Raw genomic sequence first — 24,677 nt, 5'->3', positions numbered from 1 at the left:
ACTGAATGCCTGATCATGGAACAACATTTGACCATGTAACCTGAGATGTCCATTTTAAACCTCCCAGGAAACTCTAAGTTAGAAGACTGGCAGCACCTTATTCATTATAAGTGAGATATCACCTATAATGTGTGTGTGTATTTATATTTATAACATTCCTTGGAAGCATGAATAAACAGTGTGAGCCTTCCACTGGGCACACCTCTGTCATAAAGCCATCCCTGCTCCAATCAACACCCTTGGCTTCATGGGTAGTTTCCATGGCCTGAAGGGTATGCCACTTGATGTGGTTTGGCTGTGTCCCCACCCAAATCTCATCTTGAATTGTAGCTCCCATAATCCCCATGTGTCATGGGAGGGACCCGGTAGAGGTAATTGAATCATGGGGATGGCTTTTTCTCATGCTGTTCTTGTGATAGTAAGTCTCATGAAATCTGATGGTTTTATAAAGGGCAGTTCCCCTGCACATGCTCTCTTGCCTGCCACCATATAAGATGTCCGTTTGCTCCACCTTCACCTTCCACCAAGACTATAAGGCCTTCCCCACCATGTGGAACTGTGAGTCCATTAAACCTCTCTTTCTTTATAAATTACCCAGTCTCAAGTATTTCTTCATAGCCATGTGAAATGGACTAATACACCATTTAAACCTGGATTTTACAAAATGTTATGCTACATGCTGACATCAGCCAGAAGTGCACTGTTGTGACCTTTGTAGCTGTTGAGGGCTGAAGAACACTGGAAAGGTTAATCCTCCAGGTGGTCATAATTCAAAATGGTGCATCTCATTGTTCACTTTGTTTGGCAAAAGAATGTCTGCTTCAGACCAGAAGCAGCAGCAGTTAATTGTGTAATTGTGGAAAGAGTAAGATTTCCAGCAAAGTGGGAGTTTGAGGTTTTGTTTAGAAGCAAAGAGGATTGAGTAAGAGTTATCTTGTGGAACTTCTCAGAATTTAAAAATGTGTGTTTTCCATGTATGAATGAACATGGCAAGGCTCCACTGTAAAGGAGATTTTCTTTTCTCAGGTAGACAACATGATCTACTATATGGATGTCAGTCTGCCTTCTTCTCTGGCAAAGAAGCCGCTTTAATGCCACAGTGTAAAGCAGTAAAATTTTTCATTGGTTTGCCAATGTCCACTTACTGTGCAAACGCTAATCTGAGTACTGTCACTCATAGGGGACCAGTTTGTTAGCACTGTGACCAATCCAGAGATCTGATAAGGTCCCATGCTTTACATGAGTCGGGAAACCATATGGTGATTGTTTTAGTATACTTAATTATTCTTCTTCCGGAATAGACAAATATCTGTATTTAGATTCCCTTTCCTTCTCTGCCATGTTTCTGCCAATAACCTCACCTCTGGGATTGTTAAAATTAATTTATTATTAAATATTTTACTTATTACAATCTATACAATATTTGGACTCATGGAAAGGTAAAATGTCTACCGATGCCTTAGGTTTTGCAATCACTAGAAGACCTTATGAAATTGGCATCCAGTTTACAGAATTTTTTCTAGAACAAGCCATTGGCTAATATTTTGTGACTTCTGTCCCATGACCCAAAAACATAAATCTGGGCAACAATGGGACAAAAGTGAGAGTGGCTTCTTCATTCTCGCAGTTAATGATTTGCTTCCCAAATTATTGCACCTCATTTCCTTTTCCCTAGACTCTACTGGTTTAGAGGTGTTAGGACCCAATGTCTGAATGTTTCCACCAGAGGATGTAATGGTAGTCCTGTTGAATTAGAAGCTAAGGTCATTATAGTTACTTCATGCCACTGAATAAATCAGCAAAAAGAGTTTCTCTCTGCTTACTGGGATTATGTCTCTTAGTCACCAAGAGAAATAGAATTGCTGTTATGTAATGGTAGCAGAGAGGAGTATCCCATTGGTGCAGGAATTGCTTACTCTATAGAAGCCTGTAGAATATTCACAGAGACAAATTCCTTATTAATGAAGTATTGAGCAACCTCACCAGGCAAAGAACCCTGAATCTGCTGAGATCATTCTGAAGGAAAGCAAATGTAGTATAGAAGGGATAGTGGAAGAGAGAAGTTTTTATTACCATCTATGACCTCATAACAATTACATAAACAGAAACTGTAGAATCAGTCAGTATTTTCTTTACTGCTGTGATGTTTCAACCCTTTCTTTTTTTGTTGTCGCTGTCAACATCTTATTAAGGTATCTTGGAGAGGATTTACATGAAAATTTAGCTTCCAGGTTAGAGTCTATCAATATTATATTAAGATAGAAATAGAGAAAGAATGCTAAATACATTAAATGATGAGAATTTTGATTATTCCTCTGGAGTGGAGGACAAGTACATTTGTGTTAAGCAGTAGCACTTTGTTTTTGTTGGAGTGTGATATGGTTAGGCTTTGTGTCCCCACCCAAATCTCATCCTGCAATGTAATCCCCATAATCACTACGTGACAAGGGAGAGACCAGGTGGAGGTAATTGAATCATGGGAGTGGTTTCCCACATGCTGTTCTCATGATAGTGAGATGGTTTTATGAGATCTGATGGTTTTATAAGGGGCTCTTCCCCCTTTGCTTGGTACTTCTCCTTCCTGCTGCCTTGTGAAGATGGTGCCTTGCTTCTCCTTTGCCTTCCACCATGATTGTAAGTTTCCTGAGGGTTCCCCAGCCATGCTGAACTGTGAGTCAACTGAACCTCTTTCCTTTATAAATTACCAAATGTTGGCCAGTTCTTTATAGGAGTTTGAAATAGACTAATATGGGGTATTTAATGTCTTTGTCTCTTTGGGCTGCTGTAATAAAGCACCATAAATGGGGTAGATTATAGACAACAGAAGTTTATTTCTCATCATTCTAGAGTCTGGGAAGTCCAAGTTCAGCATGCCAGTATGGATGCCTACATGGGGCATCTCTCTAGAGCCTCTTTTATAAGGGCATTAATTCTGTTTATGAAGGCTGTGCCCTCATGGCCTAATCAACTCTCAAAGGCCCTAGATCTCAATATCATCATATTGGGGGTTAGGATTTCAATGTAGAAATTTGGAGAAGTCACTTCTCCAAAGTGGATGTTTATTCAGACCACAGCATTTAAGACTCAAAAATTGAATATTTTAATGTTTTCAGAACCACAGCACGAACTATAGTTGACATTTTTCGCATAGCCCATTTAACTAACTTTACTACATTAGGTGAAGTACTTTCCTTGTAAGTACTGAAACAGGAGAGTTCCCTGATTCCCCTCGCAGGACGTGCAACAGGGATGTGGCTTGCTTGTTTGGTCGCCCCACTGCTCAAACCCCTTAGGAGAAGGGGATCATGCAGATGGGCAGGTGTAGAGGCCAGGGTGAGGGTTTTGGGTTCTGGCCCTGCGTTAGGGTCTGTCTAGAGATGGGTGCCGGCAACCCCAGTGTTACAAAGCTCTTTCAGCTCGGCCATCCGCAGACGGCTTGAGTGTTAACCAGCTCAATGGACCTTCTGCTTTTTCACAAGGGCAAAGGACCAGGGAACAGCTTTCTGTATCCTGAGCTCTTTTCCAGCATCCAGGAAAAATCGGGTCACACACGGACTTGAAGGATGTATGCGAGGTTTTATTGAGTGGTGGAAATGGCTTTCAGCGAGATGGATGGGGAGCTGGAAGGGAAGGTGATCTTTTTTTGGAGCCGGGCTGCCCAGCATCCGGACTCCTCTCTGACCCCAGCTGAACTCCTCTCGGCAACCGGATGTCCCTCCTCTTCCCTCTTTCTCTGCCACGTTGTTCCATAGTCCTAGTCCGTCTGCTTGCTTTCCTCATCTCCTCGCCTGCTGGTCTGCTTCTGGAGCTTGGGGTTTGGGGTTTATATGGGTGCAGTAGAGAGGGCATGGTGGGCCAAAAGGCAACTTTTGGGGCACAAAACCAGGAATGCCTGTTCTCATTTAGGGCTGCAGGTATCCAGGTTTGAGCGTGGGGCCTTTGCCAGGGAACTGCCCTCTTCTACCCAGTATTTCCTTGCCTCCTGTCCATATCAGTAGCACCTCCCAAGTATGAAGCCCAGGAACCACCTTTCCTGGCTTCTTTGGCCCTCGTAACCAAATCCTTTCAGTGAACATGGTTCTTATGCTTTTTTACTATGAATTCATTATTCCTACCTATTAATATTTTTAACACTTCATATTTGATATATTACACTGGAAATAATCTATCAGGCTAAGGGAAGTGAAAGAAAGGGTTAGCTTTTATTAAAGCCTTAAAGGAAGAGCAAACTTCCTAGGGGTGAGCAAGGTAAGAGGCCCCAAGATAAACCTAAAACTCACAGGGAAGGAAGACTTGGTCACAGCAACTGGATACTTCTTGGATGCATAGATTCTTTTCACTGCTTACACATTGGAGATCCTGAACTATAGGGAAGAGGATTGTTCTGTTACACTTTCTCTTAAAATCAAGACAAACTTCTATGTCAGATTTTTTTTAAGCGAAACTTCTATTTCTTAAGTAAAAATATACTATTATTGTTAGACCCAGACTTCTCCAAACTGATCAAAGTCCTATAGTGTGAATATATTGAGAATTTTTTTCTTCCGAAGATATTTTGCTTTCCAGAGAGTTTTCAGAGCTGCTCTGATTGTATGTGGAAAAGCCCACAGAGTGTGAATATATGTAGGTGTTTGCTTTTGAGTTACAGCAAGAAATAGTCTAGCATTTTAGAGTCCCGTGCAAAACAATTTCACAGACTCTTGAATGTGACATGAACACGAATGTAACAAATCCTTTATTATTACTCTTTCTTCACTTACTTGACACAGTTATTCAAATTGTTTAGAAAAAAATGTAAAACATTTCAGAATGCTTTAAGAATTCTGTGTTCTCCTTAAGGTTGATCTACTTTATTCATTTTGAAGACTCTATTTTGGAATGGTTAATACTCAAATACTGTGTCAGGCTTTACATTAGAATATAGTCATCTTTCCAAAAAAAGCGATTTTGGTATATTTATTTAGAAATCTAAAATATAATCTAGCCATGGTATTATATAAAGTGAACCAATTTTGGAAGTTGCTAGAATCAGAGTTGAAGGTGAGCTACATTTTTTCCCAAACACAAAACTTTTTCAAAGTTAATTATAGAAGAAAAATTACCAACAATACCAATAGATTGTGAGAGTAAAAATTTGAGTTGCTCTGCTTTTGACTGCTAGGAGGGCAAAATACGGGGTGCTTTGAAAAGAGAAATGTGAATGAGAAGGTACAAAAATGAATTTTAAGTTAACCTCTTATTTTTACCTAGCGTGTGGGGATTGCAAAACGTACAGTCTATGTCTTTATTTTCTTTAGATTAAAATGGTTTTTCTCAAAGGTCTCTCTCTCTCCCTTCCTCTATTTGTTCCTCTCCATTCCTGGCTCTTTCTCCTCTGGCAAACCAAAGTTAGATGTTAAGTTTGAGTGGAGCCAAGAAATTTCTGGCTGAGGACACATTTGGCTTAGAATGAAGATTCCCATTCGACCCTTGGATGTGAAAATGACAGCTCAACCAAAACTAACACCACTTCAGCCTAAACCACATGATCATGCTCCTCTTTAGGGGCCTGACTTTCTAGTTCACAGGGGGCAGGACAAAGTATTATTAATACGAGCATGCAGAGAAGGGATAAATACCCACCTTGTGGTAATTTATGGATTGATCCAGTAGGGTAAGTGCAAATAGTTTGGCCTAACTACCTCCTTTTGTTATGGATAACATTCCTTGGTAAACACAAATTTTATTTTTACTTAGTCAGATCCCATTACAAGCCATATGGGAATCTTACCAATGCTACATGCCAGTAATGTTGGTTTAAATGCCTCTAAAGTTTCCCTAGATGATCAGGCTTCTTATTACATCATCATATCGATGTCCTTGGAAGAATGTTAGAGAACCAATGCAGAGGAAAGGGTAGGGAAGCTCTCAGGAGAGCTTCATTGTAAATATAACCCTCTCTTCTTTATAACAGACTGAATATTGAGGATAACATAGGAACTGACACACACACACACACACACACACACACACACACACACATTTTGTAATAAATTATTTTCATTTTGTCTCTTTGGCACGATTTTGGTAACTCCTTCTGTGTCTGCTCAAGCATCAGTTCCCCATATGTTGGAGGTGTCTCAGAGTTTTTTAGTCAGATTGGGTTGGCTGCGATTTGCAATTGCAGTGTACCTTCACAATAGCCGTGTGCACTATATATTTCTTGAACGGGAACTTGCGCACTGCTTCCCGTTTGCCTTCAATCACTAGCAGATGCAGAACAGTCAGATCATTTCCTTTTAACTGGCCTAAGGGATTAAAGGAATTCAGAGGAATTCTAAACCAAGCTCTGTGTTGCCTGACTTCACTTCTTGAACCTTAAGCCTAAGAGGCTCGGGTAACATAATTTGACTCTTCTAAAGTGTTTGCTTCCTTTCCTTTGTTTATCTTTTAAGCTTCAACCTTCACTTACTCATTTATCCTTAAGCATTCGTGCTACGAGTGAATTGGTGTTGGAAGAAGTACAGCATAATAAATTAATCTTGGTATTTCTATTAATACTTCTTCTGACATTTTTCAAAAGACTATAGCATTGCATAGCAGACAAGTTCTTGGAGTCAAGAGACCTAGGATCAGGTTCTGGCTCTGCACCTACCCCACAGAGGACTGAAGGCTGAGAGTGCCCTCTTAGTCTCTGGTTCCTCGTCAACAGACAATGGCTCTTAGACATCATGACCAGACCTCCCTGTCTGTAGTTACCCTCTCCAACTTCTACCTTTTGAAGTTACCTTAATTTCAAATCTGTAGATATGCACATAAATGCATATACACGTACACACACATGTTAGGTCCCAAAATAGATCTGCGAATCTAGAAACAGAAAGGAGAAAACAACACTATAAGGAGCATATGATGAAGCAGAAACAAATGAAAATGAAAAGAATTTGGTCATGTTGAATATGAAAATTTGGGAAAACAGGAAAAGGAGAAAAGCAAGGCCGGACCTGGAAAATACAGAAGCAAATTATATGGAAAATAAATACAATCTTAAACCTCACTTTTCTCCACTGTTTTCCTCTAACAAGGAAATTCTAGTATAGAGATTTTTATGGATTTATCTCTAAGTTGGACCCTGATATCTAGTTCTGGCCAAGAAAATATTCCCTGCTGAAGACAGAGGCCACATTTCTTTGTGGCTGAGAGTGACTGATTAAACACAGAATGTGTTGGGACTTCTAAGACTTAGATCATTCACTCAATATATTTTCCAAAAGAAACTCTAGAATGAGGTAAGTGTTGAATTCGGATTACTGTCAGAATCCCGCAATTATCGCAAAATAGGCTTTTGTGAAATAGGATTGGGCCAGCACCCAACCTTGTCATTTTGCCAGACAAATTGGCCATTCACTTTGAAAGCTCTCTCTACTTGTAAAAGAACTACTAATGATATATTTCCTATTCATTTGCTTTTAATTCTTATGTGATTGTTGGTTAAATATTATTTGAGGTCCAGAGCTATTTCAGATGGTTTCACAAGTCTTATTTTAAGGGAAAGAAAATTGTGTCCTGCAGTTTTGGACATTAGTTAGAGGATCAGTGTGGATCATAAATCCAAATGTATAAGGTTTTGAAAAAAGTTTCAAATGTCCAAAGCTCTATTATGCAGTATTTCTAAGCAAAATTGTTACGGTAATCTAGAAAACTCTTAAAAAAAACAGACACTTACTGATGCAATAAAATATTGTCTCTAGTATGTTTCTTATTTTCATTTTGCAAAAAGAAAAAAATTTAAAAACTCAACTAAAATTGCATGCAGTTTTGAGCAGCAGTCATGCAGTTTACTGAATGAAGCTTTTTTTATTTCTGACAACTTGATGAAACAGGTTAACATTGAACACCACATCTAACATCTAATGTTCAAGGGTGCCACAGTCTAGTTGCTTAAACATGCCCTTTCTCATTTTTGTTTAATTTTTAACTAATTACGTATTACAATGCGGAGACTGACCACGTGTGAAACCTGGAACTCTGGTATACCTCCATCAGTTTATGTATTCTTTTGATTTGTTACTATAATCTGCTGGCTGACATTGTCACACAGTTCCTCTTTCTCTCACAAGTGTGGCTATCTTGCTTTCACCGCAGTACAACTGGATTCAGTAGAAACAGAATAGCCCAATAAAACAGATGAATTCTGTTTCTTGTTTCCTTGCTCTGCCCTTTTTGCAGACAGCTAAAATTTTTTCTGTGCCAGTATTGTGTTAAAACTTTTTTTCAATGACATAAAATTCATTAGAATGACAATCTGTACAAATAAATATTTTACTGAAATACTTTACCTATTACTATGAATTTATACATGGAAGGCACTCAGAACAGTTTCTGGCTCACAATATGCTCTCAAATAATGTTAGCTGTTCTTCTTGTATTTTATTACTATTACCATGATTCTTTCTATCTTCCCAGACCCTATTCCTTCCAATGAGGAAAGCTAGCTGGAAATCAGTCTCCCAAACCCATAAAGGAGAGGTGAGAAGGAGGGTATAGATAGCGGAGAGTGAACATGAGTTCATGGGACATTCTCAATTGCAGATAACATTTTTTGGGCACTTACTATGTGCTCTTTACACATTTTATCATAGACTTCTCCCAAAATCTCAAAGAAGTAGTTACTATGATTCTTGCGTTAAAGATGAGGAAAATGAGGTTGAGAAAGGTTAAGTTGTCTGTGGTTGCAATCTAGAAATTTGAAGAGCTGGAGTCTAGGTTAAAAGCTTTCAAAAACCCATGCTCATAACTACTCTTCTAGACTACCTCCTTGTTCTGTGCCTTCAAGATGTATTCCGTGTTTCTCCGCTCTGTAACTGAACTCGCATGATGCCTGGGACCTCATAGGTCCTCAATGAATTTGTGTTTAATTGGTTTGGTCCCTATGATGCAGCAATCCTCAACCTTTTTGGCACCAGTAACCAGTTTTATGTAAGTCAGTATTTCCACAGATGGGGTGGAGGGATGGTTTTGGGATGATTCAAGCATATTATATTTATTGTGTACCTTATTTCTTTTATTATTACATTGTCATATGTAATGAAATAATTATACAACTCACCGTAATATAGAAGCAGTGGAAACGCTGAACTTGTTTTCCTGCAACTAGATAGTCCCATCTGGGGGTGATGGGAGATAGTGACAGATCATCAGGCATTAGATTCTCATAAGGAACCTGAAACCTAGATCCCTCTCATGCGCAAGTCACTGTATTGTCTGAGCTCCTATGAGAATCTAATGCCACCACTGATCTGACAGGAGGTGGAGCTCAGGCAGTAATGCGAGCGATGAGAAGTGGCTGTAAACACAGATGAAGATTTACTCACTTGCGCACCACTCACCTCCTGCTGTGTATCCTGGTTCCTGGGGACTGCGGATCCCTGCTGTGATGTATGTGGTTCTGTATTTATTGTTTTGTGAAACACAGGGAGTTGTAACAATAGCTATGATTTATATTATGGTCACCATATGCCAGTTACTGAATCTTTCCGTTTACACACATTTTCTCATTTATTTCCTGTAACACATTTATAGAACAGGCATTGTTGGCCAGACATAATGGCTCACGCCTGTAGTCTCAGCACTTTGGGAGGCCAAGGTGGGCAGATCACTTGAGGTCAAGAGATCTGCTTGAGCAACTTGGCAAAATCTTGTCTCCATAAAAAATAAAAAAATAAAAAGTCAGGTATGTGGATATGTACCTGTAGTCCCAGCTACTCGAGAGGCTGAGGTGAGGTGGGAGGTTGGCTTGAGCATGGGAGGCAGAGGTTGCAGTGAACTGAGATTGCTACACTGCATCTAGCCTGGGTGACAGAGCCAGACCCTGTCTCAATAAGTAAATAAATAAATTAAATAAATAAATAAAACATCATAATGCCAGTACTGTACATGAAGAATATGAGATTCCAAATACTTATACAATGTGTGCAAGGTCACATAATAAATATCAGAGCCAGGATGGAACCTGGGGCTGTCTGATGGCCATGCGCTCCCTGTTCTATGACATCATACTGCCCAATAGAGCTGGCTTCTGTTGTTAAGGATCCTGGAATGTCAAAGACCTCATTGCCTTTATATCTTCAGCAAATAGGATGGTGCTTTATACCTGTAGGATTTTAATAAATATTTGCCCATTCATTCACTTCAATAAACAGACTGTTTTCTCATATGCTCGTGTCTCTGCTTTCATCTGTGGCATTCTCTGCTCTTCACTGATCCCATTGCCTCCTGCCTGGCATGCCTTTCCCATAATTCTTATTTACCTAGGCCTTTCCATTCTCCTACTTTACCTTCATAATTTACCAGCTGCACAAAAGCTTCCCAGGCCACCTCAATCCAAAACAATGCTTCCCTCCTTTGAAGTTTGAGAGCCCTTATTCTCTACTCTACTTATTTGGTACTTATTACTAACTTTGGCTGGCTGTTTTCCAAGTTTTGTAAGCTTTTTTCCCTCCACACTAGTTACAAGCTCCTCCAGGGCCGGAACTATTTTATATAAATGTATGTTTAACATAGTCACCAAATTAGTGCTTTTTACATAGTGAGTTTTCAGTTTACTACAAAGACAGCTTTATTACCTGTTACATTTCTGTGGGAAGGAAAATCATTTGGTTCATATTGCCGTTCTGTTAACTCAGGTGCAAAATGAAATTTCCATTCTACAGAAGAACACGTTCAAAGTTAGGCTGTGTGTGTATGTATGTGTGTGCATGCGTGTGTAAATATTCCAAGCGTACATAGGTTAGAAAAATATGAACCAAAATTATAGCATTTTTAGAAAAAGCTTGGGATGAATGTCACATTGTCAGGACAAATTAGTACTTAGTGTTATGGGGAGAGGGGTGTGATAATAGCCCCAGTGATATGAAACTTGGGTCTGTATGACAGCATTCACTATGCCAGCAATTGCAATGGATAATTCACTACTAAATGTGGTGAGAATGTGCTAAAAGTGACTTGTAAATCTACAGGGCAAATTTCCCATTGGGAGTGGGCAAAGCCTTGGCTCATACCATATCATATATTGCTGAAGAGTTTCTTTTTAGGGTAGCCTCAAACCACTATTAGTAAAATTACATTAAATTGAGAAAAATAAATGTGGCATCTTGATTATTGCCCAACCTCTACACCATTATTCTTTGTATATTATTTTCTAGGGTTGGTGCCATTTACTTTGATTTATCTAGTCATTTTCTCTAGGAATCTTACTCAAAACCAAGAGAAAGGGCATGTTTCTGGAATGGTTAATTCATCCATTCTTCTAGTCACCTTCCAGCAGATTCTACTCCTGACATCTTTTTTAGATCATTTCTATTCTTTTATCCTGTAGTATCTTTTCTTCTGCTCTTATCACAAAGTCCTCGGGCTAGAAAGCAGTAATTGTGCTGATTGACACCTTTACAAGGAGTTGAAGATTTTGTTTGTTTTGGTTTTGTTTAATTTGGTTTTGTTTAATATACAGTATATCAAAGTCTAGTATATAAAAAAGTGGATTAAACTTTTTACATGCTGAAAAGCCTAATTAATTCTGTATAAAGACGATCTATTTCACATATATCATCAATATTTAAATATTATTAAAAAACAAATGCTGGCTTAGAAGGATCAACCATCACTTCCAAGTTTAAAACATAACATTCTTATAATGCTGTTTGCAGTATGTCATCATGTACATAAATTTCAATGATTCACCTGCTTCCTTAGTTTAAATGAGCAATGGTTCCCCATCACTGTTATCCTCTTACTTGCTCAACCCCCACCAACACCAAAACAGTAGGAGGTATGATTGTTTTGTATGATGGTTTATGCTCAAAATATTTCCTAAAGGTGGTAGGAAAGGTGTCTTCTCCATCTCTTGCATTTTTCCCAGCCATTGTGTTTCACATTGCTTTGGGTCTGGAAAGCTGCTCTATTTCCAGGTAATATGTAAGTAGGGAAGGGTACACCCTTTCGGGCTTTCCATTGTATTTTTATTATTTCTTAGGTGATTTCTTATAGTAGAAGTAGCTTCCAGGATCTTTATGCATCAAAAGCCTTAGAACCAGTAAGTACATTTGCATTTCAATTCTTTAATAGTAAAATCGCCGTGTGTCGTGCATTTAGAAAACACCAAAAAATACATGAGTCTTTCTGATCTATTTCCCTTCTTCATAAATCTAATGTCATTTGAAGAAAAATGAAGAGAAAGACTGGAGAGACTTCAAAATAATTTTTGCAGAAAGTATGGAATGATTAATAGAGAAAGACAGTACATTCTATTTAGCTTTCTCGTGGTTTGTTTTTTTTTTTGTAAATTTCCCCCAAATTATAGTTATAACGAAACATCACAATGCTATTATGTTAGAAAGAAGCTATTATTTCCATCCTTGCTGTGAAACCTCAGGGAAATTTACATCTTCTAAACATAAGAACCTTTCTGATATTTTTTCAGCTATAGAAGAATAAATAATAAGTCACAAAAGAGATATTTGAAGTCTTTGTCAGACTAGTAAATCATTTCTAAGTAGAAAATATAATTGTGGCCATGAACTTGACCAAAGAAAGAAAAATATTAAAGCCTTTCAGCTGTGACTGAATTAAGGAAGGACCAGCACTTGCAAGAGTTAACTGTTGCTCACACCTTTCCTTCAGATTGATTCACTGATCTGAAGCTCAGCTTCCTTCAACATGGCTCCTAGCTTTTGCTTTGCCAGTCTCTGCCAAGATATACCAGCTTTGGACAAAAATCAAGATTACACAAAGCTGAAGGGAACGTGAGAGATAAGAATCCTAAAGTGACAAGGTCTTCCTAGGAGATGTTACTAGTCAACACATTCAGGAATATCACAGAAAAGGAGCCGATCCTTTGCTAGTGTGTAGCTCTATCTTCTACATAGTGCTGGTCTTAATACTAAACATATAGACAGGCTCTAAAGTCCTTTCCCTTTCCTTTTGTTAAATTGGGATTTTTTTTCAATGGACTGGCAAAAGAGAGCTGTCTAATTTTAGCAGTATAAAGGCAAACTCCTTTGTGGCTGCTTTATGCTGAATTGTACTCCCTGAACTTGTGTGGGTTCCTGTGCATGAAAAGGGGCATATTTTATATACTCCCAAAAACAGAAAATGGGAGGGGAAGAGAGTGCCAAGGGAATAGATTTTGGAGGCAGAACTAAAATGACTTTGTCCTTTTTTTTTTTTTTTAACAAAAATCAAGGCAAATAACCCTACTATTGGATTATTTTTAAAGAGACTAAACCTCAACTGAATCACACAAAAAAAAATCATCTCAATAGTCCAGCTAAATATCTAAGGGTGTTGAGTGCATCAAGCTCTTGGGAAGCTTTGTCTCACGGTTCCAAGAGCATATTCTTGGTGCTGCGGGGCAAGGTTTGCACTAGGATCTCACACTCTACACTGCAGCATCACAGCTGACCCAGGCTTTGTCTCATCTTTTTGCTCTGTTCTCCTTAACTCAGAAATAAAAGGAAGAGATGATGAAGCCTGTCCCCATAAGGCTGGTGTGAGGCGAGAGCAGGAAGGTGGAGGTGCAGGGGAGGAAGGACTTTATGCTGCTGCCAGTCAGAGCCAGAAAATGCCATTTATGTGGATCCAGTGCTCACTGAGGAAGCAGAAATAAAGGCCTCTGATGTGATGTGGCACCGCCCCTCCCCTGCTGCACTCTCGCTCATTACAGCTCTTTCTTTAAACTGCTGGGTAGACAGCTGGCAGCCAGTGCCTCAGAGGAGGCAGGAGTAAGGGAGCATATAAATTACTGTTGCATTTTACAGCTAAGATAAACTCAAACTGCAGGGTTATAGCCTGAAATGACATCAAGGGGAAGCTCCAGCAGGCCTCTCAAAAGAACAAGGAATGGAAAATGGATAGAAAGAGTTATTCAGGGAATATGGGATCATGGAGAAGGAAAAAAAAAATCTAAACAAGTTGTGTAAAATCTGCTGCTTTAGTGAGTCTTAAACAGCTTATGTCAGCTTAATTCTGTGTGGTAGCATAATGTAAATCTATGGGAAATGGGGCTGTAGGCATATCTACTCTATTCCATTTCTGCAGATTGCCAAACATGGCGATAAATGTCAAGTGATTATTTATTTGATCATTAGAAACTTCATTAGATTTTGATTTGATGCTCTACAACCTCCCCCGTCTCCACCACCACTGAAAAGAGAGCTCAATTTTCAAATTCAATCCAGCTAGTTTGATTGGGGAAAAAGTGTTATGAAATAAAATCTAGCAAATACCAACATGTAGATGACAACATTCTGCATAAATATAGAAAATCCTCTCCAATAAGTTTACAGCAATTTGCTCAAGCGATGAAAGATAGATTTTGGCAACAGTGGTAAAATTTTTGGAAGTCTTTTTAATATTTTATTAGATGAAAAGCTGTTTTTGAGGTGAGCTCCAACTCCCTGGCTACAGACAGAATCTGATTATATGTTCTTGGCTTAAAAGCCTTAGCATATAATGTATTTGAACTTTCGCTCAGCTTTCTTGAACTTGATTTATTTGTCATCATATCACCTAGGAAAAAAGTTTGTGGGCCCTCAGTTGGCCTAGGTAATTTGGGACTCAGCTGGTTGATGCCTGTGTGTTTGTTTCACCCTAGCTCAAAGCATAGAACCTGAGCCTTATTATCTTCATAAAAGGGGGTCTTTTTACTGTAGTGAGCAATGTTGGATATACTGTTTACAGCTGACTTTTTCATTGCGATTTCAGTTTCTCCTGTGCATTTCAAGCTACAATTTTCCTAAGAATTATATATAACATGGAAAACAAAGAGAGGGTGAGAGAGAAAGTGCTGCAACTGGCTTTCTTCCTCGGGGAACGGTACTTGCATGTCAAAAGACTCACCAAATAGGCATTGGACTGACTTTCATAAAACCAGGGATGTAAGCACAGTGTGGGGTATGTATCATTGCCACAGAGCACATGCTAGAAAAAGCATAAAGAGACAAGCTTTATCTCTCTGCCTGAAACTCTCTTGGAACCTTCTGGGAGTGCACATTCTAAATCAAGAATCAAAACGTTTTCCCAGCACAACTACAAATTGAAAATAGGCACTTGAACACAGACAGAGATGTAGAAGAAGAATGACTTTGAAATGCCTACAACGCACCCGGAGCCACCCTGGGTCTTTCTGTAGACATAAGGAGTATTCATCTACGGTAAAGGGTATGTAGCGCTCGGTAGAAACAAATGACAGCTGACAAAAAGATCCATTAGATGCCTGAACTTGCCCCTTGCCAGCACAGAGTATTTTTCTTTTCTTATTTTTCCAGAATAAAGAAAGGGCAGACATTTTTATTTCAAGAAGTACCCCATAGCCATAGATTTTTGTTTCTGTTTTCCTCTAGCACTTTCTAGTATATTGTAATTGAAGCAACAGCCTAAAAACTACATTTCTTTTATTAATCTTAGTGGTGTACAACATTGAAGAAAACAAACTTAGGAATATATTATTGTGCTGTGTGGTTAACAACCACCACCACAACCTGCAGCTAAGGAAGTCATTCCCCTTTTGGGGGAAGTCTCTATCATAAAAAACAGAACAAAAATTCACTGCTGCATATCAGTCAATAACACTTCCTGAGCTATTCCTGATGAATAACTCTGTGCTAGGTGCAGCTGGCAAGGTGAAAAAGTAGAAAAATGGTCAACCCAGGGAGGGAAGGTGAATGTACCAACACAGTCATTGCAGAAAAGAGAAATAAAAGTTAAAGGATGAGTGTGAAGCCTGAGGCCCTTGTGAGTAAAGAATGAGCAGCTAGGTGAATGGTTTCTCTTTTATGCAGGAGCATTTGAAGGAATCTGAAGAGCATGTTGGTAGAAAAAAGGAGAGAGGGAATAAAATGTGTATGGCCCAGAGAAAGAGGCATGTTCTAGATGAGGAACTGGGAATGGGCTTAGATTTTGTTGCTTATAGATTATCTGTGAGAGGAGCGAGCAATACCTGTGAGTTCAGCTATGAGAAAAGAGAGTCGGGGGTTTGCCAGAAGATCTGGATAATCAAGTTGAGGAATATAAATTCGATAGGCGAGGCAATAGAAAGCAATTATGCATTTGCGTGCAAGAGTGGCATGTCTACAGAGATCATTCTCTTGCTGTAGGAGTGTGGGGTAGGGATTGTGAATCATTGAACAGGGCTTTTAGGACACAGATGTGCTGCTACATCTATGCATTTTATTCTAGGCGGTTTGTCGATGAATAGGTCATGACCGTTACATTCAATCTTGTGGGGGTGAGAGCTATGGACTGAACTAACACAGAAGATAAGTGACAGAGGGGCAGGGGTGAGAGCAGAGGGAGGTTGAGTGCTGGGAGAAACAGATTGACAGTTACTCGGGGAGCCCTGGGGCTCAGATGTGGCAAAGCAGTTCCTCACTCTAGGGTTCTACTGCTTGGGTACAGAGATGAGGAGAGCAGCAAGATCGGAATGGTTAGGGGTTTTCAGTGTAAGATACACCCACCAATAGAAACAGCTACACAGCCTATATGGCCAAACAGGAATGGAAGCATGACTGGGTGCCAAACAGAGTGGAGCCTGTCAGAGATAAAATTTTTATACGTGTGTCTCTCTATGTGTGCTTTCCATTTTTAGCCAGCCAGATTGCTGCCTGATTCTAGATGATATCAAAGACAGAAAATCACCTTAAGACAAGTGTTCCTTGTGCAGTGAAAGGTCACTAGGGCACTTATTTATGTAAATATAGAACAAGAAGGCGTCATTGTCCTGGGAAAATAGCCTAACAAGAAACAGAATATTTAAGGTCACATGGATAACATGTATCAGGCTAGGACTCACATGCCAGATTGCCCACCTCCAAAACCCGGGGCTTCTCCTTGTTTTAATCCTTATTCAGTAATATCTACTGAGCACCCACTAGGTCCTCAGCCACTGTCTTGGGTACAGAATTCTAGTATTCTATAGAATACTAGAGAAACTTTATCTTTCCCAAATGCAGATATACAAAAGGATATCTCTTCATGTATTGATATGAATTGTAGTATTCTATACCCAACATAGTGCCTGGTGACCAAGCAGGTACATCTATAGAGAGAGAAGACGTGGTTTCTGGCCTGAAAGAGCTGCAGCACTCATATTTCCACTAAACTTCCCAGACTGTGTTTTGTGGCTCTTTCAAATTTTGTTCCAAAGGATCATATTTGAAATTGTAGCTGTTTTGCACGGTTTTTCATAACTTATAATAATCCACAGGAATAAAATTTCTTCTATTTAACATATAGCATTTAAAAACCAATTAAATATTCAATAAACAGTAATTTTTAAGAACTTTCAACTGGTTGATCATGGAGCTGGACACCATGCCATAGTAGGATCCAAAGGAGATTGAAACACGCTCTGACCCTCCAGCTGTTCTCTGTCTAGGGAGGAAGACAGCAGTGACAGAGTTCTGATAGCTAAAAGTAGATCTATGACCAGAGCCGATCGTAATCCAGAAAGACACAGTCCCAAACACCATAATCCTTCACAATGAAATCCTGAAAGATCAGAATCCCCAAAATATGATTCTAGAAAAAATAATGTAAAAGATTATTTCATAGTCACCAGGCACTATGTTGGGTATAGAATACTACAATTCATATCAATACATGAAGAGATATCCTTTTGTATATCTGCATTTGGGAAAGATAAATACTTATTTACATTTTTAAAAGGGAATTTTTTTGGGGGGGAAACATAAAAACATGACAGACTACTTCATAGGCTACTTTACAAAATAAAATAGGTAATAGTAACATACACATTTTTATAAGCATAAACACTCAGGTATACTAACAAATCACATGAGTATAGCAGTTATAGGCAGACAAGCTGTATTCACAAAGAAATAGGTCAGGCCGGGCATGGGGCGCTCACGCCTGTAATCCCAACAGTTTGGGAGGTCGAGGAGGGTGGATCACTTGAGGTCAGTAGTTTGAGACCAGCTTGGCCAACATGGCGAAACCCTGTCTCCATTAAAAATACAAAAATTAGCTGAGCATGGTGGCGGGTGCTTGTAATCCCAGCTGTTAGCGAGGCTGAGGCAGGAGAATCACTTGAATCTGGGAGGCTGAGATTGCGCCACTGCACTCCAGCCTAGGTGACAGAGCGAGACTCAATCTCAAAAAAACAAGAAAAAAGAAAAAAAAATTAAGTCAAACAGTAAAATGTATAAACACGTACCACTATGGTTGGTAACTGCATGCACTCAACTTTCTAAGTGCAGTCGTCTGAAATGCTTTGACGGACAACCTAAGTCTTTTGACAAGATCAATTTAAAAAATCAAGATGGGTCACTACCACATCACCACCGCACAAGTCATCCAAAGAACTGAGATCCCGAGAAATTTTATCTGTAACAAACACAGATAGACAAAAAGATATGTCTTCATTTATTGAAGAAATTTCAGTGGTTTTACATACACATACAGTGCTTGCACACAAAATCAACATTGTGATGATGCACTTTTGTAGAGTCAAAAAGTACATAAAATGAATTAGAACACTGTGAAAATCTTTATACAATTTATACCTCCAGTATTGGCAATAATTCTAAGATCACATACACAGAGGAGAAAATTGTAAAAAAAAAAAAAAAAAAAAAAAAAAAAGTGGCAATTTAAAATGTGTGAAAAAAATCTTTCAAAAAGAAAAAGAACAAAAAAAACAAACAAACAAAAAACCAAAACAAGAAAAACTAAAAATCTGACATATGAAAAAGTGTATTACAGAGGTAGGTTATGGGCAATTGCATGGAGATAGTCCATAAGAGCTGGTCAACTTTCATGATCGTTAACTATAATTTGAAGTCTTACATCATGATGAACAGCTACTTTTTTTCTTTTAGGACATGACTCTCCTCAGAGAAGAGTTAACATTCATTTCCTACATGTCGCTGCTCTTTTCGGTAGTCTTCCGTGATTAGATATACAAGAACGGGAATGTCCCCTATTAAGTTTTTTCATCTCTTGTGCCTTGTTTCTGTGTTGTTTGGGGTACATGAAAATCCATTCCACATGAACTCATCTGCAGACCACAGATTCGACAGAAACAATACAAGTGGTTAAACAGCAACATTGTTGGGCAAGTGTCTTTCTACTCTGCGGTGCACATTATTTTTCAACCAGTCAGTAACTTCTCTAGCTTCTTCAGGCAAATGCAACTTTAGTTCACTGAAAGCTCCTGGAATGTCATCAGGTGGAAAGAATGTCAATGCAGGCAAATGACCTATTTTTAAACTGAAGCTTTTTTCATTGTTGTATTGCATGGCCAATCTACTCATTTGAATTTTCCTCCAAATTCATTGTGCCGAATCAAAAAGAAACAAACAAACAAAACAAACAGACTTTATTGGTAACGCCTTGTAATTAACTTTTAGAAGCCTGGATCACACCTAATTTCAAATCTGTTATTATTAGGATTTGGAATGCAATTGAAATCCATTTTCTTTGCATACAAATAATAACAAGGTAATATTTCTGCCTAACATGATGCAACTATTCTGTGATTGTGATGTTCTGGATTTTAGACATTAGGATTTTGATCTTTCAGAATTTCAGCATTCAGGATTATGATGCTCAGGATTGTATCTTTTGGGATTATGGTTTAAACTCCCTAACAAGATAGTGTATTTTGAGTGACTTTGAAAAAAAAAACTGCTTTATTGATTATAATTGAAGTTATGGGTAATGGGTACATGGATGGTCATTATACCATACCCTTATCTGATGTGTAGGTTTGGAAATTTACATTTTATTTATATCTACATCTTTATCTATATCTGTGTTTTTAGCCACATAAAGGAATTACTGAACAGAAAACAAAGAAAGGCTGTAATGGGCCTTGGAGCAGACCCTAATCGGGTGTGCCCCTTGGTTGAAAGCCATGTGTTGAAATGACAGAGCAATAACATTGGAGCATGATCCTCAAGCACAACACTGAATGAAGCACATCAATGACAACAAGAGATTTCATTTTTTCAAAACAGCATTGGAGCAGGGCTCCTGTCACACACACCCTGAGCCAGAGCATCATGCTAGATGAAGGCAGCACTGTGGATTCAGCCCTCCCAGGCTGTTTTGTGAGCTGGAACAGCATGGCCCCTCCCTATGACATACATCCTCCCATGGACAGACTCAGCTCCTGCCCAGCTCTGGCCACCTAGCATTTGAGCTTACTTGGAAAGTTTATATAAGGCAGTTCAGCTCTTCCTTCCCCCATACCTTGGTATGACTCTCACCAAAACATCTCATTTCTACTATCAAATAAGTCAGCCTAGTCTATAAGGATGTGACTGGAAAAAGAATTAAATGAGCTTATCAGAAAGGACGCAAAGGCTGCATCCAGGAGCCTGCAGAACCAATCAGAGCACAGGACATAGCCCTGCCTTAGTGCTCTACACCAATCTTCATGGATAGCTCCATTGGTTCATATTGCCTGTCCATTTCCAAACTATTTAGAGTGACATTTAAGTTACCTGAGTAAAGGGCATCATATTCCACTGAAGTGATTTATGGCCAAGAAAGATTCTAAGAAAGCTACATGAATAAAGGGAAGGGAAAAGCTTACATACCTTAGTTTAAAGACCAAGTTAAAAATTTATCTTTTCTGGAGGTCTTTATCATCCAAGCTAGAAATGATTTTTTCTTTGTCTTCCCCTTTCCTTTTCTAGCACAAACATTCCATCCATTGGAACTACAACTCCTAAAATTATAGTTTTTATTGGGACTTCTTAGCCATCAGACCTCCCCTATGTTGATTGTAAGTTCCTGATTGCAGAGGTGTAGGTTAAACTACTTTATAAATGCCATGGTCCATAAATAATATGTGCTCAGTTCTTGTTATGAACAAGGCACTGAGCCAAGCACTTTTACATACATGAACTCACCTAATTCTCTCAAACTCTTCAAATATATTTATATATATTACTGTTTCCATTGTACAGATGAGAGGATTGATGCACTGAGCATATAATAAACTGTCCAATGTCACAGAATTTGAACCCATGTGTTCTACCTTCAGAGCTTGCACAGTTAAAGACAATCTTTTCTGTTCTGCTCATAACATGTGCACACACAGCATGGCTTCAATAAATATTGATAACAAATTGAATGAAAGCAGGATTAGTCATGGGTCTGAACAAGGCTCTGAGGTGGGGCTGTGGTGGCATGAATGATGAGTACCTTTATTAAGTTTCAATGTCAGAGCCGAAGTTATTTCCTCCCTTCCTATCCTCAGATCCCTATCTGTATTTTACCGATTCATTTAGTATAAAGGCCCTATTGGCTAGGCGCCATGGCTCACGCCTCTAATCCCAGAACTTTGGGAGGCTGAGACAGGCGGATCACCAGGTCAGGAGTTTGAGACCAGGCTGGCCAACATGGCGAGACCCTGTCTCTACTAAAAATACAAAAAATTAGCCGGGCCTTGTGGCGAGGCCCTGTAATCCCAGCTACTTGGGAGACTGAAGCAGGAGAATTGCTTGAACCGGGGAGGTGGATGTTGCGGTGAGCTGAGATCGTACCATTGTACTCCAGCCTGGGCAGTTCTGGTATCAATTTGAATTAGGCATTTCTGAAGTGGTTAATTTGGCACAAAATTATTCTAGCACTTCTTTTTTCCCCCTGATTTCTACAACTCTCAAATTCATGAAGCTGCTAGGCAGTGATCCAAATAAGAGCAGGATACTTTTAATTATATAATCCTGCCAAATTAGGCTTTTCATTCAACTACAGTTGTAGGTTAGGTCCCTTCTCTTTTTATCAAGCCTTTTCTTTCTTATAGAAAGAAGTCACATTTCGAAGTGACTTCTGGATTCAGCTCCTTTTCATGCTAGTATAAAAGCAAAATGGCCATATTTTTAAAATAATTGCAAAACTGCTAAATCAACAACCTATACAGTATATTAATTTATTATAGTTGTTGCTCTGTTCTGTCTTAGCAACTGAAGCATTGACTTCTTGTTGAAAAGCTCTTCTCCTTTGTTCTGTTTTTAAAGACCCCAGGTTTGCACTTTTGTATAGCAAGGGAAGAGACCAACAGACCCTGACGTTGGGGGTGGGTAAGGCAGGCCTCTACCCTTAAATGGCTCTTCTTTCAGTCTGAGACATGTAATAGACAGACCTAAAAATGTTATTGTACTTTGTTTATTTCTTTCATCCTCAGGGCAGATGAACTAACAATTTGGGGTAGTTCCTCTTAAGTCCTACATTCCAAACCCTACTGCCTCCTGTGTTCCTGAACCATCAATTATAACCTGACTCTTTAGTATCTTTGTGACTTTCTTCTTCCATTGATGATTTCATCTCAGACTACAAATGTTCTCAAATCTTTCTCATCCTAAAATTTCTTCCCCTGAATGTATCCTTCCTTTCCCCTTGCCATCAACTTCTATCTTCACATCAGTCTGTTTCAATGACTTCTCACCCCTGTATACTTTGGCTTTCACTGGGTTAACAAATGCCAGCGAGAAGCTTGGATGGAGGAAAAGCCCTGGTGTGGACTGCACTTGGGAAAATCTGTTCTAAAGAAACAGAAGGAAGTCAGTACCGCTGGGATATGTGGCAAGATCAGAAACTTGTACCAGGATAGACACAGGTGCAAGTCATTATATCCATACCATGAGAGGCATAGTTACTGATGATAATCCCTGAGAATAAGAGAGGGTCATGTTAGAATTGTTGGAAGCTTAACTTCACCTCTAGATCCAGCATGTTGTAGCTTGACCTACCTTAAGCACCTCATGTGGACCAGGTATATTTAATCAACATCAGTTTTTCACAGGTATAGTATGAATATTAGAGTTTACTGGGTACACTTAAGTATAATAATAATAATAATATATACCCAAATGCCTCTGGGATTTATAACAAGCCCTTAGACTGGCTACAAGGTTTATTCTGCAACTTACTTTCAATTTCGATTTATTCATTCTTCTTTCTGCACTTTCCACTCTTGAATACATGCCTATCGAAGCTCTCATTTCCTGGTTTTTTTCGTTTGACTATTTCTCTTCAGTCTGTTTAACTGGCATAATTCTTAAATATTAAGACTAGAAGAAATAGCACTTTCTGATATTTTTAACTTAGGAGATAGGAAGGTAGCAACAATTATTCACTGGACACTCAAAAATGAAAGAGCTATATGTACATACCAAACTCACAAAAAGAATTGAAGAAAACTAGGAATGCTTATTTTCACCCCGGATTATTTTATCTAAGTCCTACAGGGTATATTATTTTAGACTAAATAACTCAGATGTTCAGAAATGTTTTGCTGGAAGAGGAAAGGAAGTATTCTTGAGAGAAGACCAAACCTTTTGGGAGGTGAGTTCTATATTTTAAAAGATAGCTATAATCCATGTAGAATATTTAGGGGAGACTCTCTTGGAAAGAATATTGAGCAAAGTTAGAAATGGGGGTTTCATCTTGAGAATACACTTCATGAAAGGTTTAGCTTCTAGACTGCTTTTCCCTTGAATGATGATGGATTCAAAATCTCTTCTTCATATGTTGTGAACTTGTATCCTTGAATGCCTCAGTAAAGTCTGATATATTCCTATGTCTGTGTAAATAATAAGTGTAGAAGACACATGAAGGAACCCAAGAGAGTAGGAAGAGTCAGCATTGTCAATGAGTCAATCCATGCCCTTCCTCTTTTCAAACTCAGTGGAGGAGCAGAGCAAAGTTAACACATTTCTCATGAGCACGGACTTGCTTCTTGTATTCTACTCCCTTCTCTGCCAATACGTGCTCCTGGGTGTTCTATTATAGCCTTGGCATGAATGATTATCACTGTGTTGCTGACTCCCAAATCCTCAGGCAGTCCAGAACTTACCCCCAAGCTCAAGTTGATCCCATCTCCACCTGGACGTACTCTCTCAATGTGCCTCAGGCCAATCTCTTTACCATTTCTCTGCCACTTCACTACCTTCCTCCCTAAAAGCAGTCTTAATTCACAGAGTAACTTGAGAAAAATCCAGACTCCTTTTCTGTTATCTACATGACTCAATACTTTCAATTTCATTTCTAACATATTTTCCAACTTCATTACTTCCCTTGCCTCTCATTCTCACTGGCCCCATTCATTCTGGAGAACTTAGTCAATTCTTCTCAATTCTTTTGTCATCTTCTTCCTACCCTCTTTCCATTGGCATTATATTTCCAACCTATGATTCAACTTACGTATAATAAAAAATAAAATAAATACATAACAGTTTAAAATTTTCATGTCTTAGCAAGTTTCACCAACCGTTTTAGTTTCTTCTACCCTTCCTCCTCCATTTCAGCAATAAGTCCTATATTCCAGCACTCTGATGCACTAGCTATTCGTCTAATATAACACATTCTATTTTGCACCATGATTTCGTATACACGATTTCTTCTAACCAAAATACCTCTTCTTCCTTTCCCCTTTTTTCCAAATGTCAAGTTCTTAATCGTTCCACAAAACTAAATTCAAATGATAGTCCTCAGAAGCAACCTCTCACACCATCAGACCTCCTCAGAAATGCCCTCTTTTCTTTCTCAAGCTTTTTGCACACTACATTTACTATAACATTTTGAGTGGGGGGAAGTGTATACTTTTTAATCTAAGGGCTTTTTATGCTTATACTATATTTAGAATTTGTATCTCTACAACCTAGCTCATAATA

The sequence above is a fragment of the Macaca fascicularis genome, chromosome 6 (assembly GCF_037993035.2).
Source record: "Macaca fascicularis isolate 582-1 chromosome 6, T2T-MFA8v1.1".
NCBI classification, from domain to species: Eukaryota; Metazoa; Chordata; class Mammalia; order Primates; family Cercopithecidae; genus Macaca; species Macaca fascicularis.
This window is presented reverse-complemented; position numbering follows the sequence as displayed.